Genomic DNA, 27,577 nt, shown 5'->3' on the forward strand with positions numbered 1-27,577 from the left:
GTTATTATTATGAGGTGACCCAAAGGCCATTTCAAATAATTTAGGTTTCATATAAGGAAAATTGACTCAAGGGACCTGAGAGGTACGGCTATATGGGACCTACATAATAAAATACAAATTTTGACCTGAAAATTTAAAACCCATTTGAAGATTTACTACTCTGACCTAATACCATAACCAGTATTTGGGATCCGTACTCAGTTTATTATAGATGTAAATTATAATATTATTATAGATATAGAGATACACTTCTACAATTATATACTAAGTCAATGATAGATACTTGCTTTCAGATCCAATCAATTATGAGATCTGTTAAATAAATTTGAATTTGTAACTGTAGTTTGATAATATCGGTGATATTTTGGTGTTTATTTAAATACGACTAACTATTTTAGGATGAAATGTTGTTAACAGCTTGACACAAACACGATACTATGAAGTGTATATTGAAATATGAATGACAATAATATTTATACATTCATAGCATTTATTCTGTATATAAAAATCAATTCTTGTTCGTTGGTAATGGAATCAGTTGAGAACGGTTGGACCGATTTGCATAATTTTTTGTACAAACGTTCGTCATACTCCGAGTTAGGTTTTTAAAGAAATATACAATAGAAAATATTGACCACGCCTAATTTTACTCCCACTATTTCGATTTATCTAAAATCCTTATATTTGCCAAATAATAAAGATATCGGCTTGAAAATTATTACACGAGATACTGTTGACTTTCCATCCAGTCCTAAGTATTTATTTGAACGCTGAGGAACTGACCACGCCTAGTTTTTAATCTATATATATAAAAAATGTTGTTCGTTGGTAATTGAATCAGTTGAGAATGGGTGGAATGATTTGGATATTTTTTTTCATAAATATTCGTTCTACCCCGAATTAGGTTTTTATGCAAAGAAAAAGAGACCACGCCCATTTTTCGATTTACCTAATATTTGCCAAACGACGTAATCTTGACCCTTCCTCCAACCCTAGGTGTCTGTTTGGGGTCATATGAACTGGTCACAGCAGTTTATATGTAAAAAAATTAAGAAATTATAGTAACACATCAATTGAGAACGGCTAAAAATCTCAAGGTGCTTTTAAATTAAGGCTATGCCTAATGGGGAACCAATTGTAGCCAGTTATTGCCGGTATTGATTTCACAGTACCGAAAACCTTAAATATCAAATTACAGATAATTCGGTAGAAATCGTAACAAAAACATGCAAAAGGACTAATATTGGGTGGTATTTTTATACCTAAACGAAACGGATATATTTTAACTTCATAGGAATATTGTAGATCAAAAATTAACCTAAATATTTCACCTTCATTGCATACACAGACGGATATAGTTTAATCGGCTGGTAAAAACTAAATACCTTATAAGATGATCTTCTAAAAATAACGAATTATAAAATTACTTTTGATCTGGAAAATATTGCTAAGACCTTTATAATACTCATAATTGAGCATTGAAAATTTAATCAAATACGATGATATAACGAATATAAAGGGGTACTGGGTAATAGAAAATAAATCAGACTTTTGTTGTAATTTTCTGACAAATGATTTATAACCTTAAAAGTGCTTTTGATCCCTTCAAAATACCTCAAATCGACCAATTTTAAGCACATTTGGTCGACGAATATTAGGAGATAACATTATATGGGGTATATATCTAAATGAGAACAAATATATACCTTTTGTAACATCAATTATTCTAAGAATAATATTAAAACCTGTGCAAAGTTTGAAAGACGCATATTAAATTTGGTGAACTCTATAGTAATTGCAGATGGTGAACGAAGAGGCTCACGGACATAATTGAATCAACAAGGATTTATACTCTTTAACATACTTTATTGGGTCCATTCCTTTTATAAATTGATGAAACTTTATGATAGTTAAATGAAAGTCATATTACCAGGATTTCAATTTAGAAATTACTATTGATTCTGAGGTCCAAAACTCCAAGAAATTGACTAGATATGGAACTAATCCATCCAATGAGAACTTAAAATGCAAAATTCATCGGGACTGCAATCAGTGAAATACCGAATATGAAGAGGCACTGTAATATGAGGACTATACAAAATAGTGGAAAGGGATAGTAAGAAAGGGATTCATATCTTCGGAAAATTCTTCCGAAACTACAGGGATTATGCGCTATCGTCAGTAATTACACTTGGGAAATTGTTCGGTTGGTAGATAAAACTCCCAAAAGGGGGTTTTCGGGTCAAAGGTTTTTAGGGTCCATTTTATATAGTTTAACCAAACACAAAGGTCCACAAATATTTTGCTCTATACTCCGCAAAAGTTACGATATAGTTTTAAATTTGATACAGTCCTATGGGTTAAATGTACAAAATATGTATCAGATCGATCTACATTGTGATATAGCACCTCTCAAATGATGTAGCACTTTCAAATACCTTAAATGTGGGCAATTTGAGATATTATCAGTGAAATTTTACCTTTATTTGGCATCTTAGCTTCTAAGGGGATAGAAGACCTCTTCGCCGAAATTGTTCAATGTCAATGATTTGGAGAAGCTCTCATATAAAAGTACCTCCTGATTTAACCTATTTCGAGGGTTTTGATTATATTTTTCGAATCGATTTGGCTTAAAATGTGTGTTTAGGCTGATTTGGGGTAGATACCCATCTTATATGGGGCTATTAAATAAAAGTTCTTATATGGGGCTCTAAAAAAAAGTATACATTTTAATATATGTGATTTATTATTTAAGTTTTTAACTCTCAAATTAAAACCTCTGGCTGAAAAATAGGATCAGGTTTTTTGAAACACTATAATTCGCCCGTTATGTGAACCTGTATGCAAATTTTTGCGATTCGTATTTATTTCTATTTAGTCGAGTCATCATTTATACTAAAGATTGTGCCATTTATGTGAGCTAGATCTGTGAATTATTATGCTTTAAAAACTATGCATTAAAGACTAAAATTACGGGCCGGCAACGCAACTTGTCAGCTAGTACATGTATAAGTATTACTTCAGATTGAATTTTACTTCTTTGGTTTTATATTACATTTGGTTTTATTTAAAAATAAAAATTGCGTGTCATTCCTCATTTGGCAACCAAGACCCCAACAATCAGAAATGGAGCCCCCATCACAGTACTTTAGACATTTTTCACAGCTATTTACCTTTACCGGAAATGTTCAAAGGCGAAACCTACAAAACTATAACATTACAGGAGAAGCAAAAAACTTTATAACTGAAATGTTAAATATTATAATATTTAAGAACAGATAACAAATGTATTTTTAAGAAACATTTTATTTTTCTCGCAATTCCTGAAGTTATGTAGGTTTCGTCTTTTGGTATATTTTTTGCTTTCTGAAATGTCAAACGCCGCAACCAACATATTTATTAATAATTATACTTCTAAAGAAAGTAGTGTAAAAGATGCATACAAGCTGATGCAGAATGTGTATACTTTGTTGGGTCTAACATGAATATTACGAGCAGTTACTAACGGAATGATATAGTTAATGTCAACATGAGGACGAAAACTCCAAAAGAAAAAAAAATCGGAAATATATACGATGTATATGCCAAATTTTCAAATTGAAAATCTATAGTTTTTTTGTTTTATATAAAAATTGCGTGTCATTTCTCATTTGGCAACCAAGACCCCAACAATCAGAAATGGAGCCCCCATCACAGTACTTTAGACATTTTTCACAGCTATTTACCTTCACCGGAAATGTCCAAAGGCGAAACCCACAAAACTATAACATTAAAGGAGAAGGAAAAAACGTTCGAAGAAACATTTTATTTTTCTCGCAATTCCTGAAGTTATGTGGGTTTCGTATTTTGGTATATATTTTTTTCTTTCTGAACCGTAACCCACATATTTATTGGTTATACTTTTAAAGAACGTAGTGTAAAAGAAAAATTATAATAAATTTACGACTGAGTTATTGGTCTATTTTGTTAAGCGAAATTTAAGCTAGCCGTCTAGGTGTTGGGTTCAATTCCTAGTCTTAATACAGATATTTCAATGGACAATAATTTTTATTTTACGATATTTCAAACATCTTATGTTATGTGCTACATTAATATAAAGTAACGTCTAGACTTCATTTTTCTTACATTTCCTACAGAATATTTCTTTAAAAGGAAAGAAGTAGACGTTTCCCTTTAGCCATACTCCACTAATTGATTTTTTTCTCCATGACTGAGTTATCAGGCTCCTAATTAAGATTACATGAAATTTCCTCTTTTGTCCTTAACTGGCATTTGAGCACAACTCAGAAAATTAAACAAAGTAATCCGCCTTTAATACATTCACAACTTACAATTGCCTCGGTCCTAGAATAACTATTTTTGCATACATGGGATTATGGGGACTTTTGCCACTTTTTTGCAATGGTAAACTCTAGCTTAGTGTGAGTTTTTGCTCTTTTACTTTAAAATAATGAGGGTTAGGCCTCTTGGGTCTTTTGAATATTATAGTATACTTTTGGAATTTCTTAAATAGTATCGCTATTCTTGATTTATGTATCAGATTCAATCAAAAATCGAGTTTTGATTTTTGTGGATAAATCCTTTGGGCATTTCTGGTCACGATATCTAAATTATAGGAAGAAATTAAAAAAAAAATCGAATGCCCAGCAGGCCCTGCTTCAGATGAACAAAGTCGTAAGACAAAACAGAACTTTTGTAGTAGGTGTACTGGACATTAACAATAAAAGGTTGCGAAAGAAACTTACTCCTTTATATTCTGTTTATCATGGACAAAAATAGAATAAGTAGATGTCGTATACGTCGTGTCAGGGTTTGTGCTCCAAGTTGGTTGAGAATATTATTTGCAAAATTAGTTTGTACAGTATGTGACGTTGTTTGTTTCAGTGTAGTATATATGCATCTAACAAGTTTGTAACAGTATTATTTGTTTAGATTATTTTAAGATTATTCTTAAATCGTTGAAACCAATCAGTCGAAGTTTCTGTTCCTAAAAGTCATCATTTTAAGCGCCGTTCCCAGCATGCTCATACTCCTTGTGTGTTTTTGGTGAACGTACCATTGACAAATGAAAATATAGACAACGAAAAGTTAGTTTTATCTTTCTTCCAGGTGGATCTCATCATGTTTTTCATAGACAACATGTTGATTTACGCGTTCAAACCACTCCTACAGTTTTTGTTATTTTTAACATTTAAGAATTGAGTGACTTCAATATTTCACTCACTTCTTCTATCGTCTTGTGCGTCTCTTCCTTAGTAGGGATTCGAAGGACGGTAGTATTGTTACTGCTGCAGTCGGACTCGGCGCTACATGTCGTTGAAGGCTAGGTCGAACGTACGCTTCCCCTGAGTTCCTCAAACCCTCTGTCTGTTTTGTTGCCCGAAGGCTGTGTGCTTGTAGCAATACCTTCGACAACAGATACCAAGGCACCCACATCTGCGGGAGAAATTTGCACACCATCGTTGGATGACGACAGGGTGTGACTCGTGGCTGGATCACAAACACCCGCCTGTGGTGCACCGCACCCTAACTTTTTCCTTACGTTTACCTTCTTTCATATTTGTTTTTTGTTTTAGGGGAACATCCCCGCAGTCAGTTTTTTGGCCGCGAGGAGTAAAACTCCCTGGGAGGGGTGATTACACTAGTCCACTCCACCCAGTTTGTAGCTAGACGCCTTAGTTCGAGCGAAATAGTGTGATCATTTTTATGTTACGTAAGCGCCCAATTTGTGACGTAAGCTAATGCATTGTTAAAAATTTTATAAAAGCTCGAAGTAAGAAAATCAATGTTACCTTCAAAAACCCAATTTATATTGGATAATATAGATCCCAAGTTTGGCTTACGTGATTTAGTTTCAGATGTAGTATGTACATTTGAATATTACTGAGTTCAAAAAATCGGAGAAGGGAGGACTTCTACACGCAGAAGAAGTTACAGTTGAAGACAAATATGCTTTCCCAAAAAGATGACATCTCAGCAGACGGTTCAGTAGAAGAGACAGGAACATAATCTACAATATTTTCTCGTGGGACCCATTATATATTGGGTAGATTAAAACAAGACAAAAATAACACAAGACAAATCATTTTAGAGTTTGAGGAATAATATGATGCCACCTCTCTTATTAACGCTGAATGCTTATGATAAATGTCTGTCAATATCTAAATTTGGAGCAATATAAGAGCAAGTTGAAATACTGTATAATTATTTGTATTAATTTATATAATATTGCAAACTGTAACGTACGTTCTGAGGCAATGGAATTATGAACGGCAATAAAAACCCCTCCACCAATTTTATTTAATCTGTCTTCTTTGTAAATTTGATACTGATCAGATAACATCTCTGTGTCATGAATCTCAGGTTTTAGCCATGCCTCTATGAAGACCAAAATTTTGAAACCGCAGTCAAATGATTTTAAATAAATGTTTATATGTTTGGTATAAAGACTCTCACGTTCTGATAGTTAGTTTTTTGACAACGGTACAACCTAAAGATTGGCCGGAAAATTAACTGGGTTTAACGTGATGACTGAAACAACAATAAGTTGATCAGTAAGCAAGGGCATAAGGGGTTACTTTATGGATGGATTATTGAAATACGGGATATTTTTATCTTAATTTGCAGGAACAGATTTTGTTTTTTTAACCGATGGAGGCTTGATCAAAATAGAAGGAATGTTATATTCTGCAGTAACAGAAGTTTCATTCAACCGTTCCCTAGAAGGTAGAAAAGATAACGTTTGCTTATTAGCAATTGTACTGGAGGAGTTATCAATAATTGCGAGCACTAAGATTGAATTTCGACTGGAGTTATTTTAGAAGCATTTTCCATAGTTCTATAATCAATAGAGGGTAGGATGTCCGAGCCAAAAGATATGGCAGTATTGTGTGGCTGAGCCGCAGCAGGTGAGTCTAAACGGATCAAATTTGTCCCAGTTACAAAGAGAGATCCATCTAAAATTATATTTGAGCAATCCATGTTAATGAGAAATACAAAGGGAAACAGTGTAGTAATAAATTTACAGTTACTGCCTAAAAGTATGCTAAGGAAAGCCAATTTAATATGTACAGAACAGCAGAAAGTAATCAGCACAAACATCATAAACAACGCTGAGTTGTAAATAACGACAAGAAAAGAACATAAACAGCAAGGATTATGCGCACAATATTAAATTTAGTAAAAACGGTATAAAATCACTTATTTCACGAAAATTTAACACTTTTGGAAATTACTGAAAAATGTTTAGTAAAGTATTTAACCTGTAGGATATTTGTCATTAAAAATTTTTCCATAATAATGATGTGAAATTCTTGAAAAATGATAAAATGTGTTTTCGAAGTTGAGTGGGTTGAATGCGTAAATCAGCATCTTGAATATGTAAAACATGATGAGAGCCACCTGGATAAAAAGACAAAACTAACTTTTCGTTGTCTATATTTTCATTTGTCTATGACGCAAGCCTGAGTCATAGGCTGCAGTACCCATTAGGACAATATGAAATGTTAAACAATTCCGTTGAATAATGTCGCTAAAATCATCAAATACCGAATATCGGGAAGTGTCCTTATATGGCAGCTATTTTTTAATTAATTAATTTTTTAGTTGGTTAGTTAGTTTTAATTAGAACCCATTACGAACTTTAAATACGCAGTACCAAACAATTCCGGTTTGTAATTCGTCTAATTCCATACAAATACCGAATATTGGGAGGTACCGTTATAAAGGCGTCATACGAAGACGTGGAACTGCATATACAATTTTCTGTCGTAGGTTGTTGTACCCGTAACGAACTTTGAATACGAAATTCGAAACAATTTCAGTGAATAATGTCGCTATGATAATAAAGATACCGAATATTGAGGGGTTCCGTTATATAGAGGCCATTTAGGAACTACTGCCAAAATACACATGTGTGCAAAATTTTAGGCATCTTTCTCATTTCGTTTGAAAGATAGCGTGATTACAACAGACAGACGGACATCCCTAAATCGACTTACATTTTTTACTCTTATATACAAAATATATACTTTGTTGGATTTGACATGAGTATTTCGAGGAGTTACACATGGAATGACAAAGTTAATACACCCTCCTTAGTACGATGGAGGGTATATTAAAACAAATTCAAGAATATATAAAACATATTTATTGTAATGTTTTATCATTAACAATGTTGTTTGTTTTACTTTAGGAACATTAACATACAAACATACATTTGAAAATTTTCAGGAAAATTTGTTTAGCGGGTTTTGGTTTCATAAATAAAAAAATTTAACGTGCAAACATTTTCCCTTTTATATTGAGGTTAAATATAGGGAGGTACTGATGAATAGGAAATAACTAATAAATTTGTTTTTTTTTTTTGCAAATTTCTGACAAATGATTTATAACGAAGAACTTGATTTAAATCCTTTAAAATACCTTAAATTGGCAGGTTATATGAGTGGAACTAGCATAAAAAGACTAAATTTAGCTGTACTGAAATCATCAAATGCCAAGTTAGAACACATTTGGTCGAAGAATATGAGAAGATAATATTATATGGGAGCTATGTCTCGATGTATACATTTTGTAATATCAAACCTGAGAATAGTATAAAAGCCCGTACAAAGTTTCAAAGACGCATATCGAATATGGTGACCTCTATCGTAATATGGAGGTTATACAAAAATCTAGACCGACATGGTTCATTCACAAACTTAACCTTAGCCTTATATCTCAATTCGTTCGAAAGATAGAATGATTGCAACAGACGGACTTATAGACTGGCAGAAAAACAAACAGACTCTCAACACGGCGTAGTACGCATTATATGGGTACCAGGTCATATGGAGGTTAGGAGTAACGAGATAGCAAACTCTCTCGTCAAAACAGGCAGGCAATAAACGTAGACAATCCAGTGTCGCTTAATGCGTCACGTCTAGTGTTAAAGACATGGGCAAAAAACGCCCATATATCCATAGCATATGCAGGGCATGTGGTGATGATGGCGAAACATAGGAACATTTTCTCTGCCAATGCCCAGCGTTTGCAAATTTCAGATCCCAATTCTTAGGGAACGACTCCATTACAGACATTAATCAGACCATGATAAATGATATAAGACAGTTAAGAAATTTCATGAATGCAAGTGAATTTCAAATATAACAGACTGTAAACTGCCCGCATGCTGCAGATTGCTTCGTCCCCCTTTTCAACCTAACCTAACCTACAGACTTGCAGAAAAACAAACAGACGGATATCGACGTAGAATTTTATGCTGATGCAGAATGTGTATACTTTGTTGGGTCTAACATGAATATTACGAGCAGTTACTAACGGAATGATATAGTTAATGTCAACATAAGGATGAAATCTCCAAAAGAAGAAAAAAATCGGAAATATATACGATGTATATGCCAAATTTTCAAATTGAAAATCTATAGTTTAAATCTTGCATTAGTTTATTAAAAATATGCATTAAACAATAATACCATGGGCCAGTAACGCGAGTCCGGGAAAAGGACAATTTTTGTTTGTAATTTATGGACTCGAAAACCGCTGCACAGATTCATAGCATTTATACATTTATAAGTATTTCTTCAGATTGAATTTTACTTCCTTGAATATACATTTTGTTTTATATAAAAATTAAAATGTCCAAAGGCGAAACCCACTGTAACATTACAGGAGAAAGAAAAAAACGTTATAACTGAAATGTTATTTAGAAAATAGCGCACATTTTTAGTATCATATTTAAGAACAGATAACAAATGTATATTTGGAGAAACATTTTATTTTTCTCGCAATTCCTGAAGTTATGTGGGTTTCGTCTTTTGGTAATTTTTTTTTCTGAACCGTAACACACATATTTATTGATTATACTTTTAAAGAACGTAGTATAAAAGAAAAATTATAATAAATTTACGACTGAGTTATTGGTCTATTTTGTTAAGCGAAATTTAAGCTAGCCGTCTAGGTGTTGGGTTCAATTCCTAGTCTTAACCCTTTCAGTGTCAATGAAAATTTTTGTCGAGATAAAAATCTGAAATTCCGTACTAATTTACTAAAATGTGCTCAGAAATTCGAAAACGAAACTAATAGAATAGAACTGCAATATTTTTAAATGGCGAACGTGTCTGTTATTAAAAATATCAAAAATAACGGTTCGTAAGAAAAACAAAAAATGGCAAAGAAGGAGAGTACTTTTAAATGTCAAATATATTTGACAAAAACACTGAAAGGGTTAATACTGATATTTCAATGGACAATAATTTTTATTTTACGATATTTCAAACATCTTATGTTATGTGCTACATTAATATAAAGTAACTTCTAGACTTCATTTTTCTTACATTTCCTACAGAATAATTTTTTAAAAGGAAAGAATTTGACATTTCCCTTTAGCCATACTCCACCAATTGATTAGACAATGTTTTTTCTCTATGACTGACTTATTAAGCTTCTAATTAAGATTACATGAAATTTCTTTTTTTTTGTCCTGAACTGGACATTTGATCACAACTCAGAAAATTAAACAAAGTAATCCGCCTGTAATACAGTCACAACTTACAATTGCCTCGGTCCTCGAATAACTATTTTTGCACACATGGGACTATGGGGACTTTTGTCAAGTTTTACAATTCTAAATTCTAGCTTTGTGTGATATTTTGCACTTTTACTTTAAAATAATGTGGGTTACGCCTTTTGGGTCTTATGAAAATTATAGTATGCTGTTACGCCTTTTAGCATTTCTTAAATAATATCGCTATTTTTATACCCTCCACCATACTATGGATGGTATATTAACTTTGTCATTCCGTTTGTAACTCCTCGAAATACTCATGTCAGACCAACAAAGTATATATATTCTTGATCAGCGTAAAATTCTATGTCGATATAGCGATGTCCGTCTGTTGTAATCACGCTATCTTTCGAAAGAATCGAGATAGAAGGCTAAAATTTCGCAGACATGTTTACTTTGTCAGTAGGAAGGTTAAGTTCGTAAATGGGCCATGTAGGTACACGTTTGCATATAGCCCCCATATAACGGTACCTCCCGATGTTCGGTATTTTGATGATTTTAGCGACATTATTCACAGGAATTGTTTCAAATTTGGTATTTGAAGTTCCAAAGAGCCTAAGACAGAAAATTATCTGTGCATGTCCACGTCTTTGTATAGCCCCCATATAACGGTACCTCCTGATATTTGGTATTTTGATTATTTTAGCGACATTATTCACCGGAATTGTTTCAAATTTGTTATTTGAAGTTCGTAATGGATACTACAGCCTATGACAGAAAATTGTCTGTGTGGGTTCACGACTTTGTTTAGTCCCCATTTAACGGTACACCCCGCTATTCGGTATTTTGATGATTTTACCCACTTAATTCACTGGCATTGTTAAAAATTTGGTATTTGAGGTTCGTAATGTATACTACAGCCTATGACAGAAAGTTGTCTATGCAGGTCAACTACTTTGTATTGGCCCCACACATAACTACCTCCCTATATCATCAAAATACCGAATATCGGGGGATACCGTTATATGGGCGATATACGATATTGTTTACCTATATACATAATTCTCTGCTGAGATATAAAGTACGCACAAGGAACTCCTTGTGTGGATTTTCAGACAATTGCGTTGAAAAATGTGGGTAAAGTTATCAAAATACCGAATATCGGGGGTACCGTTATATGGGGGATATACGATATCGTGGACCGATATAGACAATTCTCTCTCAGGGGGTAAAGTATTCACAAGGAACTACTTGTGTGAATTTTGAGACAATTTCATTGAAAAATGTGGCTAACATCTTCAAAATACCGAATATCAGAGGGTACCGTCATATAAGGGCTATACGATATCGTGGACCGATATAGCCCATCTTCGAACTTGACCTGCCTGCAGACAAAAGAGAGATCTGTGCAAAATTTTAGCTTCCTATCTTAATTCGTTTAAACTATAGCGTGATTACAACAGACTGACTGATCAAGAATATATATTCTTTGTTGTGTCTAAAATGATTATTTCGATGAGTTACAAACGGAATGACGAACTTAATATACCCTCCATACTATGTATGATGGAGGGTATAAAAAGGTATTATGTTTTTATGGTAAAAAAATGACATTCGTGTAACCCCAGTAAATTTTAGGGAAATTTGTGAAGAATATACCGCAGAGTTATTCCTATTAAAACAACCCTCGTGGTTTGGATCACTGCCAAATAAGTCAATACCCAAATTGTTTCTTCTTTGAAATCTAATCTCAACCCACAATTCTAAAAAGGTCAAGGACCCAATACATCATATTTCCCTGTGTCCAAACTGCGATTCATCTACCCAAAAAATTATTAAAAAATTATTCCATAACCAACATTGATGAAGTCTTGGTTATACTGTTTTCAAGTTCCAGATCGTGCATCTATAAATTCAGCTATGCCAACCATGATGAACTAAATTTTCCAACACCATAACCCACAACTTGAATGATCATACCAAAATCGATCAGATTCTGTTATCCGGAGAGTTATCTGGACAATTCTATTTTTTTTAGGAATGATATCTCCTGAAACCTAACCTACTATACATAAATACCAAATGTCCAGATTGCTGTTCAGACAGACCTGTTTGAAGAGGGAACCTCAAAGGGTCCACTAAACCTGGAACTTGTACCTACTTTCCACAAGGCAACATTTTTGGCTCTGTTTATGCTGATTATCAACAAATGTATTTGATGATGCCCTGATTTTCCCACTAAGTATAATATTAAATCACACATAGTAACAGTGAACCCGATATAAAATTTGTTAATATTTCGATTTTAATCAATAATCTAATCATGTCGATTGAATTAAAAATGATTCTAGTTGATTAGTTCAGTTTTAATACATTCAATGTAGATCAAAATTTCTCTATTGTAAGTCATGTTCAGTAGAAGATAAATATATTCATAATAATGTTAATGCATGTAAAACCCATAATTTTATAGCATGATATAAATTTGTAAAAAGAAATTCAGCTTCCAGAATTGGAGAAGGCCGTCATCAATACGCAATTCATATCAATCGCGGTTATAATTATATTATTTACAAATAGTTTATTAGTTGATGGATCATATATAACAAATTGCATACAAATTTAAAACATATTATTTAAATATTATGATTTTAATGAAGTTTATAGTGAATTCAAAATGAATTGGTAGTATCTTAATAGCACGTTTTCTTGCTTATAGAGATGCCAAAATAGAAATGAGTTGAAAGGTATTTTTGAGGTCCATATCAAAATATGCCATTATGGTCTAAGGTTGTCAAGGGTATAGAGGGTATATAACTATGCAGTTTTTCGGGGTATTACTTTGTAGATTTTTTTTTGTATAATCACTGTTCCACTTTTAATTTTGAATATTTTTTTTAGAAGTTTCAATTTGGTATTATATCAAGACATCATAATATAGAATACTTGCATGATATCTTTTTTTTTCGTTCCTTTGAAGTTTACTTCGAATGAATGACCGAAGATATAAATAATAATATTACAATAGATATACAAAATCCATAGACCTGTATTTTTTCCTCTTGTCTCAATTGTAAGCTTTGTATACACTCTTTCTATTTTGAACATTACCTAGCAAGAAACGTCCAAATATTTATGAAAAATCGACATCAAGTACTTTTAAGTATATGAATATTTTCTAAAATCACTTTAATAATAGTGTATATTTTCTTATTTTCCCTACAAGCATTTTCATATATATTTTCGGTAACTGACTGTTTATAAACTAAAAAAAACAATTTATTTTTCTGAAAAATTTAAGTATTTTCGCATAAAAAGTGGCAGAACAAGCATCTTGTTTACCAGAAGAGCATTAAGCTCCTGCTAATGCTTTATCAAATGGTTGTCAGGTTTGTAATGAGTCAATGAGTGAAGGACAAGATTGCTTAATTATAAGCCAATGTTTGCACTCTTTTCACAGAGACTGCATTGAGTAACATCTGTCCAATTCTGCGCAATGTCCTGTGAGTCAGCATCCATGCTAACTTAACGAATTTAGAAATTATGTTGTCACCTCTAAAAGGCACCCTTTACCCAAGCAGAGCAAACGAGGAAAATGTAGAGGAGCAATGGCTCGTACCTAAATTACTAGGAGTGCCAGCAGAATTTTTTTTTTAAGATATGCAAAACACATCTTTCAGTAATGATGTAAATCCACACCCAGAAAAACCTCATGTTTCAACCCAAAATAATAGTTATCTGAATAATGATAATTTTTTTATTATCCTTTGTACTAATGCCAGTCAAACCGTAAATCCCCCTGCTGTTAAATATATGGAAATAAATCGGATGATTGAAACCTCTATATCAAGGATTTTACAAAATTTAAATATTACTCAAAATCCTTCAAGGATAAATAATGCAGAGACGCAACATTTTATTTACAATATTGGAAGGACTAACAATCCCCTTATTAACCCCCCACACCCTTGTGCTAACGCTAACATTAGCCACAATCAAAACAAGACCATCAATCAGGATCCTATTCCCAACAATAATGGCAATGTTAACCACCAATTTAATCAATATCCCACCTAATTTTAACTGTATGCCTTCAGATAAAGTAACTTCCATCATAAATAATTGGAACCTAAAGTTTGATGGTTCGGCAAATGGTCTAAATATAGACGAATTTTTGTATAGGTTGAGGACCCTCACCGACTCAAAATCGATTACCATCCTTAAAATGCCCAATATTTTTCAGAATACTTCTGAAAATGAACTGGGAGATGTCATTTACCCCAATCTTCCTCTCCATAGGCGTTGGGAAATATATTTAAGACGGAGAAGTGAGATATTTAACGTCTCTTCTCTAGGGTAGATCTCTTGGGGTACTTATGAGACCCCAAGAGATCTACCCTACGTTTAGGGAAATATTTCAAAATTAAGAAACTTTGCTCTAAAATTCAGGTGTCAATGATAGTATCTAACCCACAAGATATGCGGTACTACCTGAAAATATCATTTCAATTTTTTCTAAACTTCCGAGCATTATACGGCTTTGATATGGTCACCCACGCACCTTCTTATGGACTCTTCCGTCAACTGAAATTACTAAACGAACCAACATTCACTTTGTCAAGAGATGGTCTTCAACTAATTTGTCATGACCTACGAATTCACATTAAAAAAGCTTATTACAAAAATCAAGCTTCATATAATTTACGAACAAGACCTCAAAATTATAGAATTGGCCACATTGTTTATAGACACAATTTCGTTCAAAGTAATCAGGAAAAGGCCTTCAACGCTAAGCTTGCCCCAGTCTTCGTAAAGGCCAAAATTAAAGAAAAATTAGGCCAATACTATTAGGTATTAGAGGACATGGACGGCAAAGTTATTGGTACGTATCATGGAAAGGAAATAAAAAGTTAAGACGTCCTTTGTCCCTCTAATTATCCTGCGAAAACCATGTCGAATTATAGGGTTTGTGGTGGACATTTTGTCACAGAGATGAAATAGACAAATAATATTATACCCATTGTTATTTCTAATTAGGTTCCACTGTAGGCCTTCAGCATACACTACTCTTCCAACTTATTTTAATAAAATTCATTGAGCTGCAATAAAAGCCAAAACAAATTCACCAATAGAGAAATATCTCTTTATTTTGATAAACTCACTATTATTTTTTATTAAAAATCTCTTTACCATATTGAGAACGAGTTCAATAGAAGAGAATGAAAGCAATGGCGAAAACAAGTTTTTGTTTTTGCAATTCTCGATCTTCATTGACATTCCATTCATTCTTTGTTTCTAATCTGTAGTATTTTATTTTACTACGCTAGTAAACAAAGGTTCATGTCTTGTGTTATCAACATTCACAGTGCTCCAAAAATAAATTAATTGCAAATAATTCCCTATCTAGTCTCCAGGTGCATAAACAAATTTAATTTTTGAATTCTACTACATTTTTTGGCAGACAAGATAAATTTTGTTGAAAATTTAATATTTTTTATGTTTTGATAACACTTAATTTGTGCTGGCAACATTATAATCATAAGTAAATATCGCACTTAACATTATACTTTGTTCTTTTCTTTCGTTGCAGCCAACGTAAGCTCAGTATCATATCTACCAGAAAAATTATTTTTTTTTTCATTTAAGACCTTCAAAGAATAAAATCGATAAAAATCTTACCAATCCCTCAGTATTATAAAGTGATAGTGAAATTTGTATTATTTTAAAAAACGAACAATCCTGCTTTAAATAAATATATTTAAAAAAGGTAATATGTTTTTATGGTAAAAAAATGACATTCGTGTATTCCCAGTAAATTTTAGGGAAATTTGTGAAGAATATACCGCAGAGTTATTCCTATTAAAACAACCCTCGTGGTTTGGATCACTGCCAAATAAGTCAATACCCAAATTGTTTCTTCTTGGAAATCTAATCTCAAACCCACAATTCTAAAAAGATCAAGGACCCAATACATCATATTTCCCTGTGTCCAAACTGCGATTCATCTACCCAAAAAATTATTAAAAAATTATTCCATACCCAACATCGATGAAGTCTTGGTTATACTGTTTTCAAGTTCCAGATTACACTACCCACGGGGTAGTCGTGCATCTATAAATTCTGATATGCCAACCATGATGAACTAAATTTTCCAACAACAACAACTTGAATGATCATACCAAAATCGATCAGATTCTGTTATCCGGGGAGTTATCTGGACAATTCTATTTTTCCCAACTTCATCTAAGTAATTAATAGATGATTTAGGAATGATATCTCCTAAACCTAACCTGCAATACATAAATATCAAAATGTCCAGATCGCTGTTCAGACAGACCTGTTTGAAGAGGGCACCTCGAAGGGTCCACTAAACCTGGAACTTATACCAACTTTCCACAAGGCAACATTTTTGGCTCTGTTTATGCTGATTATCAACAAATGTATATGATGATGCCCCGATTTTCCCACTAAATATAATATTAAATTACACATAGTAACTTTAATAAATAATCTAATCATGTCGATTGAACTAAAAATAACGGTACCTCCCGATATTCGGTATTTTGATGATTTTAGCGACATTATTCACCGGAATTATTTCATATTTGGCATTTGAAGTTCGAAATGGATACCGAAAATTGTCTGTGCAGATCTACGTCTGCGTATAGCCCCCATATAACGGTACCTACCAATATCCGGTTTTTTTATGATTTTAGCGTCATTAATCACCGTAGTAGTTTCAAATTACTTATTTAGAGTTCGTAATGGAAGCTACAGCCTGTGACAGAAAATTGCCTATGTAGGTCCAGGTGTTCGTATAGGCCCCATATATCAGTACCTCCTTATATTCGGTATTTTGACGATTTTGGCTACTTTATTCACCGTTTATTTCAAGTTTCGAATTTGAATATGGTAACGGCTTGCGACAAATAATGTCTTTGTAGGTGCTTGTCGTACAGGCCCTATTATAACGGCTATATTCGATATTTTAAAAATGTTAACAGAATTTTTGGCGAAAGTTATCTTTTTCGAAAATTTTCAAATTCGTTCTAAATGGTGGAGGGTATTCAAAGTTCGGCCCGGCCGAACTTACCGCTTTTTTACTTGTTTTTGTATAATCACTGTTCCACTTGGACTGTGCATATTGTTGATTTTGTTATAGGAGTCTGAAATAATATCTGTAAAGGAATATTGGTTGAAGGTGGACAAGAACCCCCCAAATCCCGACTGTAGCTACCACTTAATGGCTCCCAAAGTCCTCCATGCACACAAAGGACAGAACACATCCATGATGTAAAATAAATATTAACCCGTACATTACACTGTACCTCCGGATATTCGGTATTTTGATGATTTTAGCGACATTATTCACCGGAATTGTTTCAAATTTGGTATTTGAAGTTCGTAATGGATGCTACAGGCTGTAACAGAAAATTCTCTATGCGAGTCAAGGTCTTCGTATAGCTCCGATGTAACGGTACCTCCCTATGTACGGTATTTTGATGATTTAAGCTCCATTATTCACCGTTTATTTCAAGTTTCGAAATTGAATATGGTAATGGGTTATGACAACAATGTAGGTCCACGTCGTATAGATCCCATTATAACGGCCCGGCCGAACTTACTGCTTTTTAACTTGTTGAGCGTAGAAGCTTGACATTTTGCATTAGCGTGTATCATAGCTTTATGTATCAGATTCAATCAAAAAACGAGTTTTGATTTGTTGTGGATAAAGCCTTTGGGCATTTCTGGTCACGATATCTAATTAAAGGAAGAAATTAAAAAAAATCGAATGCCCAATACGACAAAACAGAACATTGTTTAGTAGGTGTACTGGACATTAACAATTAAATGTTGCGAAACAAACTTACTCCTTTTTATTCTGTTTGTCATGGACAAGAAATCGAATTAGTAGATGTCGTATACGTCGTGTGAGGGTTTGTGCTCCAAGTTGGTTGAGAATATTGTCGACAAAATTAGTTTGTACAGTACGTGACGTTGTTTGTTTCAGTGTAGTATATAAACTTCTAACAAGTTTGTAACAGCATTATTTGTTTAGATTATTTTAAGATTATTCTTAAATCGTTGAAACCAATCAGTCGAAGTTTCTGTTCCTAAAAGTCATCATTTTAAGCGCCGTTCCCAGCATGCTCATACTCCTTGTGTGTTTTTGGTGAACGTACCATAGACAACGAAAAGTTAGTTTTATCTTTCTTCCAGGTGGATTTCATCATGTTTTTCGTAGTCAACATGCTGATTTACGAGTTCAAACCCCTCCTACAGTTTTTGTTATTTTTAACATTTAAGAATTGAATGACTTCAATATTCCCACCCTGTAGGATATTTGTCATTTAAAAATTGTTCCATAATAAAAGAAATGTGAAAAAAGATAAAATGTGTTTTCGAAGTTGAGTGGGTTGAATGCGTAAATCAGCATGTTGACTATGCAAAACATGATAAGAGCCACCTGGATAAAAAGACAAAACTAACTTTTCGTTGTCTATATTTTCATTTGTCTATGACGCAAGCCTGAGTCATAGGCTGCAGTACCCATTAGGACAATATGAAATGTTAAACAATTCCGTTGAATAATGTCGCTAAAATCATCAAACAACATAACGAAACATAACGACACTTCCCGATATTCGGTATTATCGGGAAGTGTCGTTATATGGCAGCTATTTTTTAATTAATTAATTTTTTAGTTGGTTAGTTAGTTTTAATTAGAACCCATTACGAACTTTTAATACGCAATTCCAATCCATACAAATACCGAATATTGGGAGGTACCGTTATAAAGCCGTCATACGAAGTCGTGGAACTGCATATACAATTTTCTGTCGTAGGCTGTAGTACCCGTAACGAACTTTGAATACGAAATTCGAAACAATTTTGGTGAATAATGTCGCTATAAACATAAAGATACCGAATATTTAGGGGTTCCGTTATATGGAGGCCATTTGCGAACTACTGGCAAAATACACATGTGTTACGATAGCGTGATTACAACAGTCAGACGGACATCGCTAAATCGACTTACATTTTCGATTATTTCGAGGAGTTACACATGGAATGACAAAGTCAATACACCCTCCATAGTGTGATGGAGGATATATTAAAACAAATTCAAGAATATATAAAACGTAAGAAGTGTAGACGTACAAATATATTTTTGGGAATTTTCAGGAAAATTTGTTTAGCGGTTTTTGGGTCCATAAATAAAAAAATCAAACATGCAAACATTTTCCTCTTTTATCTTGAGATTGGAAGTTTTAATTAAATAAAAAGAGGTACTGGCGAATAGGAAATAAATAATAAATTGAACTTTTCTTGCAATTTTTTGACCTCGAACTTGATTTAAATCCTTCAAAATACCTCAAATTGGCAGGTTATATATGTGGAACCAGTATAAAAAGACCAGTATAAAAAGACTAGCTGTACTGAAATAATCAAATACCAGGTTAGAACACATTTGGTGGATGAATATAAGATAATATTATATGAAAGCTCTTTCTCAATGTTTACATTTTGTAATGTCAATCTTCCTGAGAATAATATAAAAGCCCGTACAAAGTTCCAAAGACGCATATCGAATATGGTGACGTCTATCGTAATTGCAAATCGTTATATGGAGGCCATACGAAAATCTAGACCGATATGGTCCATTCACAAACTTAACCTTAGTCTTATATCTCAATTCGTTCAAAAAATAGCATGATTGCAACAGACGGACTTACAGACCGGCAGAAAAATAAACAGACGAATATCGCTAAATCGACGTAGAATTTTATGCTGATACAGAATGTGTATACTTTGTTGGATCTAACATGAGTATTAAGGGCAGTTACCAACGGAATTACATAGTTAATGTCAACCTGAGGACGAAAACTCCAAAAAAATCGAAAATATATATGCGATGTATATGCCAAATTTTCAAATAGAAAATCTATAGTTTAAAACTTACATTAGGTTATTAAAAATGTGCATTAAACACTAATACCATGGGCCAGTAACGCGACCCGTGCAACTAGTACATATATATCTATAAAAAAGGAAAATTGTTGTATGTTTGTTTGTAATTTATGGACGCGAAAACCGCTGCACAGATTTTCCTAAAAAATTTTCAAGTATACGGCAACATGGCCTGAAAGTAACATAGGCTATAATAATTTTTAAAATTCCACTTGGAACTGGAGATAAAGCATCAGAATCGGAGGTACCTCCTAAAATTTGAAATGAATGACGGGATTTGATAAGAAAATATATTTGCAAATTATTTTGAAATCGGTTCAGATTTGGATATAGTTCCTGTATACATTGTCGGCCGATTTCATGTATTTGATGCGCCAAACACGCTATATATCTCTCATTTCAATGAAATTTAGAAAGTGTAACGGAATTTTAAACGAACGTACATTTGCTAAATTATATTGAAATCGTTTCCGATTTGGATATGCTCCCATATATATTTTCGACTGATTTCGTGTATTTGATACACCAAACACGATATGTATGATCTATTTCAAAGTAAATTTGCTAAATTATTGCACGGGTCGCGTTACTGGCCCATGGTATTAGTGTTTAATGCACATTTTTAATAACCTAATGTAAGTTTTAAACTATAGATTTTCTATTTGAAAATGTGGCATATACATCGCATATATATATATATATATATATATATATATATATATATATATATATATATATACATGCGATATATATATATACATACATATATATATATATATATATATATATATATATATATATATATATATATATATATATATATATATATATACCGATTGAGCCACAACACTACCGATTGAGCCACAACACTAATGATGATTTCGCAATCTAAATAAAAACAATAGATTTACATTTTGATGGCCGCTAGCTTGAATGTATACTAAAGGGAATGGTTTGTTGTGAGAAATGCAACTACATGAATGGACAACAGCTTAACATCTGTGTACGTGAACCAAATAAACTGTTCATATTGGTACAAACACAATTTTATTAAAATACTGTGCAAAATAACAATATGTGAATTCTATTATTTCAATTATAATAGGTTTATCTCATATTTTATTCTTTGCTTTTTTGCGGAAAATTTCATATTTCTATTCCTATATCAGCCGTGAGCAAATAAGAAAGTCATAATTTAAGGGAGTAAAAAAATTTTATTTTTCATAATTTGGCATAAACTTTTTGATACATCGATATTGTGAACCAAATATTTAAAATTAACAAAAGTCTTAAATCTGATTTATAAAAAGAAGAAATAGGCATCATGTCCAGAATATATTTCATCTAATAATAGTAATAAAAAAGTAGAACAAAAACTGAACTATAAATACCTGCATTTTAATTTTCATGGGCCGTTACTTTCAATGACGATGCTGTTAAGAGTTTCAGATGCAACATCAACATGAACTTTTGTTTATAAACATGTTGCACGATTCAGATTGCGATTTTAGATCATTCCGTTGCAGTAGAGCGGTGGTCGGGTTGGTTAAGGGCAAATGTTGGCGTGGACTGGGTTGGGAGTTCAAATCTGCGCAGGGGCGTTTTAAGTTTACTTATTTATTTTTTTTTTGAGCATAAAACGGATGAATTCGGTAATGTATTATAAATAGTACAATTTTTTTATCATTAAATACAATTGACCTACCAATGTTTCATAATATTTATTATACCCTCAGCCATATGGCTAGAATGGGTATATACAAAGACATAAAATATAATAAGATGGGACATTACATTGTTACTTTTCTTCAATAGATGGCGTTGGTTGTGGAAAAATATGTGATGTCACGATATCGCGACATAGCATTACTTTATAAACAGAGCTGACACATTTTTAGTGTTGTTGTTGATTTTTATCAATTCAATGTACAAGGAAATGCTTTGGAATAGATTTTTGAGAGCATGCCTATTATAACTGATAATTTTTTCCGCTTTCTAAAATTTCCAGTACATTTCTGTTATGTCGCCTGCCTACCTATTATCTGATAGAACAAGTTAAAAAGTATCTTTCGGTTATGCCGACAGTTGTATACCTTCAGCCAATGTACCCCTTATAGAGTAGGTTCCGAAGGAATTGGCCAATATTGGCCATTTTCTATCGGACCTTAATGATATAAATATTGCGTCGTGACAGGTTTGAAACATTTAACTTTGGTAATATTTTAACTTTACATGACATATATCATAATTTTTAGAAAATGTGAACATGTGCGTGAGGTACCAGATATAGTCGATCGAAGTATTCCATTTTCATGCTTCATCTAGTAGATATACAAATATTGGTATGGGCAATATTACAAGAAAATGAAACATTTATATCCAATTTATGGAAAATCATATATTATATATTCATCTCAGGTTTCTGGCAAAGAGAGATATATTTAGAAATAGCAAGTTTTAAAGAATCGCTGACTTGTTTCGCAAGTTATGACAGATAAAAATATCGAAAATTGTGACCCTTTGTGGGTGAGGTACCAGAAGGGGTTCACTGATAGATATCATCTGCACAACAGATATTGTATTAGAAACAAGTAAAAAAGCTGTAAGTTCGGCCGGGCCGAACTTTTAATACCCTCCACCATTTGGTACAAATTTGGCAATTTCCAAAAAATAAAATCCGTTAAAAATTCTGTTAAAATCTTAAGAATACCGAGTGCTTATACGACGACGTGGGCCTGCATAGGCATATTTTGTCATAAGTTGTTACAATAATTTAAATGTGAAACTTGAAGAAAAATCTGTTTTTAATGAAGTTAAAATCATTAAAATACCGAATATGGGGGGGGGGGTGTACCGTTATATGGGGGCTATTCGAAAACGTGGACCTGCACAGACAATTTTCTGGCATGGGCTGAAGTATCCATTACGAACTTCACATGCGAAATTTGAAACAATAAATAATGTCCCTAAAATCATCAAAATACCGAATATCGGGGGGTACGGTATATGGGGCTATATGAAGATGTGGACCTGCACAGAAAATTTTCTGTCTTAGGCCGTAGTATCCATTACGAACTTCAAATACCAAATTTGGAACGATTTCGCTAAATAATGTCGTTTAAATCATCAAAATACCGAAAATCGGGGGGTACCCTTATATGGGGGCTATACGAAGACGTGGACCTACATGGCTCATTTTTTGACTTAGGATTTAGTATCCATTACAAACTTCAAATACCAAATTTGAAACGATTCCGGTAAACAATGTCGCTAAATCCCGAATATCGGCGGGTACCGTTATATGGGGACTATATGAATACGTGGACCTACATGGCTCATTTGTTGGCTTACGATGTAGTATCCATTACGAACTTCAAATGCCAAATTTGAAACAATTCCGATGAATAATGTCGCTAAAATCATCAAAATACCAAATATCGGGAGGTACCATTATATGGGGGCTATATGATAACTTGGACCTACATGGCCCATTTTCGAACTTAACCTGCCTACTGGCAAAATATACATGTGTGCAAAATTTTAGCCTTCTATCTCAATTTGTTCGAAAGATAGCGTGATTACAACAGACAGACGGACAGACAGACAGACAGACAGACACACAGACAGACAGACGGACATGGCTAAATCGCCTTAGAATTTTACGCTGATCAAGAATATATATACTTTGTTGGGTCTGACATGAGTATTTCGAGGAGTTACAAACGGAATGACAAAATGAATATACCCTCCATAGTATGGTGGAGGGTATAAAAATGTTTGTGTGTGTGGAATTTGAAGAGTGTTGAATGTTTATTTCGCATTCTTTGAGCGTTTTGTTTTCCAAACTCGTGAAACCTATGTGGGGCAGGTAGCAAACGAAATGGTCCGATCTCTAACATCTTTATAACAGATATTGTGTGGATGAAAATATTGAGATGTACTATGTCTTGAATGGAATCGTATAAGCTTCATGTGTATTCAAAATTTTATCTATTTTCACAGCAGATCTCTTGTTAGTGTAAATAATGGAATGTGTGAAATATAAAGTGAACCTGATGCTTATTTCGGATTTTATAAACGTATATCTTTTGATACGGTTAAAACGTGCCTAGTCAAAATAACGCTTTTAGACACTAGGTCTCTGTGAACCAAATCCGGTTCGGGACATTTGGAGTCTATCTGGCGATGTCCGTCCATCCGTCAGTCTGGCTGGTGCGCACGATAACTTTCAAAGGGACTAACCGATTTGGTCCAAACTTGGTACATCGTAATATTTTTCTCAAAACTTATATCAAGTTCCGAGATGGGCAATATCGGTCCACTCCTTCTTGTACCTCCCCCACAAAATGTCAATATTTTCAAAGAAAATAATATATTGTACAGAAAGGGAAAGCATAATCCGATTTTGCTCCAAATTTGCAAATCCTAATATTTGCGTCAGATGCACTAGGTCAGATACGAAAATGGACAATATCGGTCCACTCCATCTAGTACCACTCCCACAATGGGTCAAAATTTTGAATAATAACAACTCTTATAAAATGTGATGTAAGAGTCCGATTGTCTTTAACTTTCGCACATCCCAATAATTTTAATAACCCAAGGTCTGGTGTTAAGATGGAACATATACGTCCAATATATATATTTTCTGCACAGAAAGAGAAACGATATTCTGATTTTGCTCCAACTATGCAAATCCTAATATTTGCGTCAGTGCCAGGTCAGGTGTGAAAATGGACAATATTGGTCCACTCCATCAAGTACCTTCCCCACAAAGAGTAAAAATTTTGAATGGTTACAACTCTAATAAAGTGTGATGTAAGAGTTCGGTTGTCTTCAAATTTCACACATCCCAATAATTTTATTAACCCAAGGTCTGGCGAAAAGATGGAATACAATTCTTCAGGTACCTCTCCCAAAAAGGTTGACATTTTGTATATCAATTAAGCTTATAAAACGCGAAATAAATATCTGATTCCACTCCAGACGTGGTACATCTCAATATTTCTATCAACACAGTATTTGTTATAACAAGTAAAAAAAAAACAGTAAGTTCGACCGGGCCGAACTTTGAATACCCTCCACCATTTGGGAAGAATTAGAAAATTTTCAAAAACATACAATCCATTAAGAATTGTTAACTGTTAAAATCTTAAAAATACCGAATATTGGAAGGTGCCGATACATGGGGGATATAAGATATTGTGGATCTATATAGACAATTCTATTTCAGGGGATAAAGTACTCACAAGGAACTCCTTTTATGCAATTTCAGAATTCCGTTGAAAAGTGTGGATAAAATCATCTAAATATCGAATATCGGAGTACCGTTATATGGGGGATATACGATATTGTAGACATATATAGACAATTCTCTTTCAGGAGGTAAAGTACTCACAAAGAACTCTTTGTGTAGAATTTCAGACAAATCCATTGAACAATGTGGCTAAAATCATCAAAATACCGAATATCGGGGGGTACCGTAATATGGGGGCTACACGATATCGTGGACCAATACAGACAATTCCCTTTAAGGGGGTTAAAGTATTCACAAGGAACACTTCGAGAGAATTTTCAGATAATTTCGTTGAAAAATGTGGGTGAAATCATCAAAATATCGAATTTGGGGCTACCGTTGTATGGGGGATATACGATATCGTGGACCTATATAGACAATTCTCTGCCAGGGGGTAAAGCACTCATAAAGAACTCCTTGTGTACAATTTCAGACAATTCCATTTAAAAATCTTCAAAATGCCGAATATCGGGGGGTACCGTTATACGGGGCCTATACGATATCGTGGACTTATATAGACAATTCTCTGCCAGGGGGTAAAATACTCATTAGGAATTTCTTGTGTACAATTCAGACAATTCCATTAAAAAATGTGACTAAAATAATCAAAATACCGAATATCGATATCGTGGACGTATATAGATAATTCTCTGTAAGGGGACAAAGTAATCGTTACGAACTCCTTGTTTACAATTTCAGACAATTTCATTGAAAAATGTTGCTGAAATAATAAGAATACCGAATTTCGGGGGTACCGTTATATGGGGGGTATACGATATCGTGGACCTATATAGCCCATCTTCGAACATAACCGGCCTGTAGACCAAAGACAGATCTTTGCAAAATTTTAGAATTTTTTTTTTGTGAATATCTCGATGTTGTTTGAGGGAGGTACCAGAAGGAGTGGACCGATATATTCCATCCTAACACAAGACATTGGGTTAATATAAATATCGGGATGTGTGAAATTTGAAGACAATCGGACTCTTACATCACACTCTATGAGAGTTGTAATTATTTAAAATTTTGACCCTTTGTGGGGGAGGTACCAGAAGGATTGGGCCGATGTTGTCCATTAGCAAATAGCACTGACGCAAATATTAGGATTTGCAAAGTTGGAGCAAAATCGGATTATCCTTTCTCTTTCTGTGCAAAAAAATGTATTTTTTGAAAATGTCGACCTTTGTGGGGAGGTGCCAGAAGGAGTGGGCCGATATGCCCATCTCCGAACTCGATCTAAGTTTGACAAAAATATTACGATGTACCAAGTTTGGACCAAATCGGATACTCCCTTCGAGAGTTATCGTGCGCACCAGCCAGTCAAAAAGACAGACGGACGGACGGACATCGCTTTTTATACCCTCAGCTATATGGCTACAGAGTGTATATATCATTAGATACGGCCAAAACGTGCCTAGTCGAAATAACGGTTTTAAACCGTAGGTCTCTTTGGACCAAATCCGTTTTAGAACATTTGGAGTCGATCTAGCGATGTCCGTCCGTCCGTCCGTCTGTCTGGCTGGTGCGCACGATAACTCTCCAAGGGAGTATCCGATTTGGTCCAAATTGGCTCCAACGTAATATTTTTGTCAAACTTAGATCGAGTTCGGAGATGGGCAATATCGGTCCACTCCTTCTGGTACCTCCCCCACAAAAGGTCGAAATTTTCAAAAAATATATTTTTTGCACAGGAAGAGAAAGGATAACCCGAATTTGCTCCAACTTTGCAAATCCTAATATTTGCGTCAGTGCTAGGTCAGGTGTGAAAATGGGCAATATTGGTCCACTCCATCAAGTACCTC

Source organism: Musca domestica, unplaced genomic scaffold, assembly GCF_030504385.1.
Source record: "Musca domestica strain aabys unplaced genomic scaffold, Musca_domestica.polishedcontigs.V.1.1 5, whole genome shotgun sequence".
Classification (NCBI taxonomy): domain Eukaryota; kingdom Metazoa; phylum Arthropoda; class Insecta; order Diptera; family Muscidae; genus Musca; species Musca domestica.